This window comes from Aphis gossypii, unplaced genomic scaffold (genome assembly GCF_020184175.1).
Source record: "Aphis gossypii isolate Hap1 unplaced genomic scaffold, ASM2018417v2 Contig00576, whole genome shotgun sequence".
Lineage (NCBI taxonomy): Eukaryota > Metazoa > Arthropoda > Insecta > Hemiptera > Aphididae > Aphis > Aphis gossypii.
The window spans coordinates 46,011-55,130 of record NW_026083171.1 but is presented as its reverse complement, the minus strand read 5'-3'; the positions used below and the strand labels follow the sequence as shown (position 1 = coordinate 55,130).

The following is a 9,120-nucleotide window of genomic DNA, read 5'->3' as shown; positions in this document are numbered from 1 at the left end:
CCCTTACTGATGGTACTAAGTATTTATGTACTGCAAAGCCTGTTCCAAATTGACGATGTTTATTACATTCGCCATAAAAGATCGTTGTGTCTTGAATATCTAGAGTTCCGTTATCGTTCCACCTTATCTCTTGTAGGGCCACCACTCCTAGCCCATACCTCTCCGTCTCCTCAACTAAGCATTGTACTGCTCCAGGTTTAAAAAGTGTGCGGATGTTCCATGTTCCAAAAGATAAGCCATTTTTCCATTTTCCTGTCTTATTTTCCAAAGCTCCACGGTTCCGAGGCAAGTTTATTGATAGATCCTGAACAATATTGTTTTCTAAGGCAGGGTTGTTAGCCCTGCGCTAAACCCACTAACTGGATGACCAGACTACTCCAACCAATTAAGGTTAGAGTAGGGAGAACAGTACCAACTAATTAAAGTCAGTACAGTTCAGAGCCCTGGATTCGCAAAACCCGTCGCACTAGATAGTGCTCCCCTGGGGGAAATGTTGATGTACTAAATGTACAAAATGACAATGACACTGAGGAAATTGAACATATAACTACTCAACATATTGAAGACATCCTGGGTAATATAAATAGTGAAATAAGATATGAATATGATGATTTATCAGCTAGTATTGTTGTCATGGATGCCAATGATGTAGACAACTATGATAATTTTGTAAATAACATCAGACAACAATCACATGAGGAGTAGCTCAAATCTATTCCTACACATGTATTGAGGAATACTGGATCGATACATTTTTTTTTTTTGACCAATAACTTGCAATAGAAGGAAATGTCGTTAAACCCATCCACATGCAAATACCAAGGAAAGTCAGCATCTCTTTTTTTGTAACATTTTCCCAGCGAGTTAAACGAGATTTTGACTTATGAGGAGTACTAATTATTTGAGAAGCTTACCTGTTTGTTTCTAAAACCAGCATATCAATTAAAGTATCATCAACAAATAAAGAATAAAAATCATAAGGACTGCCATTAGTTAAACATTCAATAAGGTCAGGATTTATACCAACAACTTGACCTGTTGGATTATATACTAAATTATTACTTTGCATAATATCACTCCATATTATATTGTTGCCATAATCGTGAACCGTAGATGTAACTCTTATATTTGATCCTTGAAAAACTGGTGTTGATGAAGCAGGAAGTTGAGGTGTTTCTTCATTTGAATCTAATAAGTTGAAATTTGATTCAAAATCACTACCAGAGTTGTTGACTGAGTGTGTAGAATCATCCTAATTATCAACACAAGAATTTATAACGATAGCAACAAACACATCTTTATAAAGTATAAAAATTTTAAATAAAAAAAATTGTTTATAAAAATTACTTACCAAATCGATTCGAAAATCAGGATCATCATCAGTGTCATCAAAACCCGAAAAACCATCGTCAGAACCAAAATTATCATCATCTGAGTAGTCGAGAACTTCATTTATTTCATCAGGGTTCATAATTCAAGAGTATTATTCGATATAAATTTACAAAAAAATATTATAATATCATGACTACACCGCAATAAACTTCATTGAAACTATTTGAAACACGAAAAAAAAGTATGTGTTCATAATATTATCACAGAATAATCTATTATATTATTTATGTTCGGTAGAGTTCTATTATTAGTTTCGATATTTTCCATGATAAGAGTAAGCCCATATCTTGATGCTCATTAAAAAAAAATATTATAAATTCGACACTATGGGCCATGAGCATCATATTTGGATCTCACTTTAAATCCACAAACTGTTATCATAGTTAGATTCTACTATCAATTGTATGCCAGAAAGTACAAATATATCATAAGTTTATCAAAAAAAAATGTCATGGCAACATGGATGAAAAACTGGTATTATTGTGTGGCAATGGAAGAAAAACGGCTGAGCATCAAATATGATGCTCATGGCAGCCAACTTGTATTAGCAGTCAATGGTAATAATTGCCCTGATAAGTCACTTGAAAATGAACATTCTATCCATTACAAACAATTTCCATTAAAAGACAATGACGATCTTGATTATATTGAAGGCCTTCTTAATGATGATTCATTTTACCAATATTTGGTAAGATAACTTTAAACTAATATTTACTTACTGAATTTTATTGTATAAATATATTTAATTTGTGTTAATTGCAGTCAAAAATTATTTCGATGTACGGAGGATCAGATATTGGTACTTTTGTAAAAACCTGTCTGGACAATTTATTTACAAATTCTTTAGGAACAAATATCACAATAACCGGTGTTATGGGCTACGAGATATCTATAAGATATCTACGAGATTACAAGGCTAAGTTAGTATGACCATGCCTCGTGTCAAGGGTAATGCGGATGCTACTATGACCATGACACGTGTCGGGATAGTAAGCGCACCAATAATTACAGAACACTAATGATGCATTTGAGATGTTATTGCACATTCTCAAATTCGTGTCCGAATTTGCAACAACAACAACAAGGACACCTGGTTTCGCCCAGAAGGCGACAACACGACGTAAACAAGAGACGCACCACAATATATAAGGGAGCCCGAAGACCAGCAACGGCAGATGTACCAAAGCTATCAACAACTGAGCACTTTCACGTCACTCAGCCACTTATTTAATTTGTTACATGTATTTTGTTTGTATGCAATAAAACATATTACGTTATTAAGTTTAACTTTCATTCAAATTAATCATTTGGATTCAAATCTGATACTGGCATGCAACACCGGTAAAATAAATAAATGTTTTGAAAATGAACCTAAACTGTCAATAAAAACATTAAAATTATTTCGTGTTATTTGTGGTGAGTAATAATTATTATTTATTATAAATAGTTAAATTGTATATTGTTGTATCTTATACAACAATTTAGATTTACTAGGATAAAAAACACTACTCTTACAAATCACATTTTTATTATATATCATGAATAATACGGAAAAAATAACAAATATGAAAAAAACGTTATCAACACAATTTTACTAATACAGTGTTACCATTTTGTGTTGACATTAAAATATAACACATCACCACTAAAAATAAAAATGAATATAATATGAAAATTTAATATTTTATATTATAAATGAAAACTTATAATAACATAATAATAATAAAAAATATAAAACATGTATATATTATAATATATAAATATACATAATAACATAACATGAACATGATAAATTGAATACAGAATATTAAATAATATTATATAATTATAAAAGTGTTGGTAAATAACAATACAAAAATGAAACAAATGTACAATTTATCTAAAAAAATTATTGATAATATTAAGCAGGTTTCCTAATAGTTCTCTTAGGTCTTTGTTGGTTATTGGTGGTATTTAAGGTAGTTTCAGAAATTGAACTTTTATAATTATTATTATTTGAATCAGCGTTAGTATTAGAAATTTGTTCATGATTGGGTTGTTTAATTTTTAACATTTGATCTACATGACGTTTCCAAATGTGATTTTCATCTGTGATGACTTGATAGTTTCTAGTACCTAATATTTTTGTTACTACAACTGTTTTCCACTTGGAACTTGGAGATCTATAATCCCTTACTAACACTTTTTCATTTGTACCAAAGGTAACATCTCTCCTTCCACTATTTTTTATTTGAGTAATTTATTTACCTAGGACTATGTCGTCAGTTTATGGTTAGAGTAGATCAAAAATAAATCTTACTGACTTACCTAATAGAACCTTAGTAGCAGTTTCCTTTGTGGTAGTATGAGGAGTGTTTCTGTATTGAAACAAAAATTTACTCAGTTCAACATCTATATCAGATTTAACAGGAATTTTTATAATTTTTTTAATAAAAAATTTTTAATTATTTTTACAGCACTTTCAGCAGCACCATTACTTTGCGGATGGTAAGGGGCTCCAACTATATGTATGATACCATACATTTTTAAAAATGAATGGAAAACTTCATTAGAAAAACATTTAGCACCATCAGATGTAATTGATTTAGGTAGACCAAATCTAGAAAAAACTTCAATTAAATGCTTTATGACTGTTCTAGTGTTAAGAGAATTTACTTTGAAACATTGAATCCACTTGGATGTGGCATCAACTAAAACAAAAAAAACTTGACCGAAAACTGGCCCTAGAAAATCAATGTGGATTCTCGTCCAAGGTTTAGTTGGCCATTTAAAAGGTTTTAGAATTGCTTTTGGAGGGATTGCTCTATTTTCACAACATACTTCACAACTACTAGTTAACTTTTCAATTTCACCATCTAGTAAAGGCCACCAAAAATAGGCTCTAGCCAAACTTTTCATTTTTGTTATACCCTGATGTGATTCATGTAACTGATCTAACAATTTATTTCTAAACTTGGCAGGAATTATTACTCTACAACCCCACATTAAAACGTTTTGTTCTATAGTTAACTCATTTTTTCTTTTAAAATAAGGTATTATATTTGGATCTTTATTAGAATCATTTTGCCAATTATCATTAGAAACATAATCAATGGTTTTTGAAATGATAGGATCAGACCTAGTCGCTTTTTTAATTATGAACCAGTCTAAAATCCAATTTGATTCATCATTTATAAAAAACTCTAAAATAATCTAGATAAATAATCAGCTGGATTATTATGAGTGGAAACCTATTTAATATTAAATTTGTAAGCCATCAAAATATAAGCCCAACGCTGTAAACGATTTGCAGCAATAGTGGGAATGCCCTTATTTGGATTTAAAATGTGTGCTATGGGTATATTATCAGTTGCTAAAGTAAAATGTTTTCCTAATAGATAATCATGAAATTTTTTAACTCCAAAAATAATTGTTAGCCCTTCTCTTTCTAACTTTGGATATTTTTGCTCAGCTTTTGTTAATAGGTGTGATGCAAATGCTATTGGTCTTTCTGTATTGTCATTGTAGACATGTGATAAAATAGCACCAACTGCAATGCTAGGTGCATCTACAGTTAATTTTAATGGTAATTTAGAATCAAAATTAGCTAAAACTCTGTTAGAAATAAGCAGTTTTTTTATTTTATTGAAAGCATTATTACATTTATTAGACCAAATAAAATCCTCTTCCTTTCTAGTCAGTTTATACAGTGGTTCTAAAAATTCAGCTGAATTGGGTATATATTTGATATAATAAGTAACCATACCTAAAAAACTTTTTAACTCCGATAAAGAAGTAGGTACCCTAACATTTTTAATGGTTTTAATATGTTCCTCAGTGCTATCTATGTATACCGTTTCTATCCAAAATATGACTCAAATGGCAAATATTTAATGGAATTTTTAAGAAATTTACACTTTTCAACTTTAACTTTTAAACCAGAATTTTTAAGTTTGTTTAACACAGACTCTAATCTACTATTATGTTCTGGTCTAGTTTTACCAGATATAGATGTATCATCTTGAAAAACTGTGACACCATCCATGTCCCCAATAGTTTGTTCTAAGACTCGTTGAAATATGCTAGCAGCACAATTAATGCCATATGGTAGCCTAGTGAAAGCGTATAACCCTAAATGTGTATTTATTACAACTAGGTTTCTAGACTCTTCAGATAAAATTAACTGTGCATATGCATCTTTGAGATCAATTTTGCTAAAATAAACACCATTAGTATTTTTTGCGAATAAATAATCAATTTTGGTAAAGGGTATTGTGTTCCTTGTAAGACAGGGTTCAAAGTTACACTAAAATCCCCACATAATCTGACTGTATTATCTGGTTTAAGAACTGGAACAACAGGTGTTGCCCATTTAGAATGTTCAACTGGAATTAAAATACCATTCTTAACTAATCTATTTATTTCAATTTCAACTTTGTTTTTTAACGCAAAGGGTACAAATCTGGGTTTAAAAAATTTTGGTGTACAATTTTGGTCTACAAAAAGAGTAATTTTATATTTTGAGAAAGTGCCTAAACCTTTTTCAAAGACCTTAGAGTACGTTTGACATAATGATTTTATATCTTTAGGTTCATCGTTAGTATATAACAAATTAACATCATTAACATCTTGAGTTATAGACAGGTTTAGTTTTTGAAAATCATTCCTACCAATAAGTGGAGGTCCTCCATTTTTAATAACATACAAATCAATTTGGCCTTTATTGGAATTACATTCAAAGTTTAAATTAAGTTTTCCTAAAGGTTTAAAATGCTTGCCAATATAATCTTTTAAAATAATATCATTTTCATTTAATTTAATGTGACTAAAATTTTCTAAATAACAACTTTCACTTACAAGAGAATGCAACTACCTGTATCAATTTGAAATTTAATGTTTATGTCATTTAGTTGTACATTTAATTCTAAAGGTTCTACTGTTTCATTAGGTTCAGAAATTAATTTGAAATTGTCTGATACTTCCAAAAAAATGTCATCGTCATCAGAACTATTACTTTTATTTTCTAAATAATGAGTATTGTAAGTTATATTTTTTTGATTAAATTTATTTTTATTTTTACACATAGGAGCTGAATGTCTCACTAAATGGCATAAATTGCATGTATAACCTTTGTACTTACAATCGTTTAATTTATGGTTTTGACGACCGCATACTTGACATTTCTGTTTGTGAGTTTCGCCAGCTTGATCCTTCTTTGAATTTTTTGAATATTGTTTATTGATTGTCTTCTTGGTGGATTTCACGTGGGTAAATTTATTTCCTTTTATAAAGTTTACTTCATTTGGTTCTTGATTATTTTTTGCAGCGTTTTTACTGGCCATTTCCTTAGCAAGAGCAATGTCCATCATTTTGTTCATAGTGACAATTTTGTTTGTGGCATCTTCTTCAAATAATAGTTCTTTAAATTATTTATCAAGACCAAGGGTGAAAATGTCTCTTAAAACAATATTTAGTTCAGTACCAAAACCATAAGGTATGGATAAGGTGCGTACTCGAGCAGCCCATTCTGCAACCGTTTCCATAGGATTTTTTTCCGCTCTATAAAATTCATATCTGGCAGAAAAATACGATTTTACAGGCGTGAAATGTGCATCTAATAATTTGATTAGATTATTGAAAGATTTTGTTTCAATGTCCAAAGGCACACATAAACTTGCGAGTAAGGATAACGTTTCGTCACTTAGCACAGTTATTAAAATGGCTTTCATTTTGAGGTCACTTGAAACATCACCAGCAATGAAACTATTTGTTAACTTTAATTTAAAAGTTTTCCATTCACCAGAACGGTGATCAAATGACATGTGGTTAAGTCTAACATATGCCGCCATGTTATTTCCCAAGTTATTACCAGATACAATGTTTGACGCATTTGTTTCCGAATCTGCGGATTTACCATCTTCACCATCTTCGTTGCCAAATTTGTTGTATCTTATATAACAATTTAGATTTACTAGGATAAAAAACACTACTCTTACAAATCACATTTTTATTATATATCATGAATAATACGGAAAAAATGACAAATATGAAAAAAACGTTATCAACACAATTTTACTAATACAGTGTTACCATTTTGTGTTGACATTAAAATATAACAGTATATAATAATATAATATTCATAAAATAATTTCACAGAAACTGGAAGAAAGAAATGTCCCAATAACTATACCTATGGATGATATTGTTATTAAAACAACTAGTAGTTGGTTGCGCCATTTAAAAGAAAGGATGAAAAGAAAAGAGGCTAATTCCTAAGAAGTTTTATTTTAAAATTATTAATTGTTCTTAAGATACTTACAGTTATAAAGTTTTTTTTTTTTAAATTTACTTATAATTTATTCTAATAAAAATAATATACATATATTATGATTATTATTATTAATTTTTACAGCTCCTAATTCGTTTATTGTTGATTACTCAATGTTGTCTAAAGCTAGTTTTGAAATTTAACCAAATTATGTCCTATAGTGGGCCTAGATTGAACCGGCGAGCTACTGAAAAAATCTTGGTGGGCTGGTAGCCAAAAAATGGGGAGCAAACATTTTCAAAAACCCCCAAATTATTAAATATTAGAGCTGAAGTCTTCGTAGCTTATCATATATATATATATATGTAATGATGTAATTAAATATAATACATATTAATTACAAATTAATCCACCTATGAATGGGCGCTGCCTATTGGATAACCATAGGATTGATTTTGGACTGAAAATAGTATCCTAGGAATGCCTAAACATTATATGCCAAGGTTATCCGAAGTAGGATTGTCATAGGACAGGGCATTAGGAATATAACGGGAGTAGTATTGAATTTCCTATTACTTAACCAATACTCCAGTTCCGGATTACCGGGGATCTCCTTGGGTAATTCTAGTGCCATGCGGGAAGTACAGATGCATTGGATACACACAACAAAAACGGTTTAAACAAAATTGAAATGTTTAAATACACAAAATAAAACGTCCTCAAGTCAACAACATTAACAACGCGTCAATGGTCGATTAGTAAATAGTAATTATTTTGTAAGACGCTCCGCACTCCACACGATAATCGTCGATTTATTTATACACTATAGACAATATATATATTATGTTTTATAAAATAATAGAATATTCTCTATGATAGATACGCATTGGTCAGTCTTATCATATTGTACAGTCTCAGCGTCGTGTCTATCATGTGGGTATTGTGCCGACTACAGAGATATACATCTAGAATATTCACGAAAAATATAAAAATAGCTGATATTTCCAAAAAAATGTATGGGAAAACATTAAACTCTATATTATGAACTCTGCAAGAGAATCGCATATTGCATAATGTGTTATATTATTTTATAGATTTTAATGTAATGATTTTAACTGTTGTTAATCACAACAATTTTCGTTCATTTTATGAACAAAATTGTAAAAAATGCTCTAAAAATTAAGAAAATGCACTAAAATCGTCAAACAACGCATTTATGGTTAATTTTGTCAAAATATACAAATAAAGATTAATTTAAAACAATATCACCCAAAACATTCATTTTATACTTACCAAGCAATGAGTAACGTTTCAAAACACCAGAATAAAAGATGCTTTTGCATCAAAATCCCAGTCCTAATTATAATATTGACATACCGACAGCCAACAAGCAACGATGAGTATGTAATAACTATAGGGTACAGATTTAACGTGTGTGAAGTTGAGGTACCAAAGCTAGGGTACCAAAATCTAGTGATAAG

General features: G+C 30.1%; 1 pseudogene; it reads left to right on the top strand.

Moving 5' to 3' along the window:
* The first annotated feature begins 438 nt into the window (after positions 1–438).
* Positions 439–7,647, top strand: LOC126554679 (uncharacterized; annotated as a pseudogene).
* Positions 7,648–9,120: the final 1,473 nt, after the last annotated feature.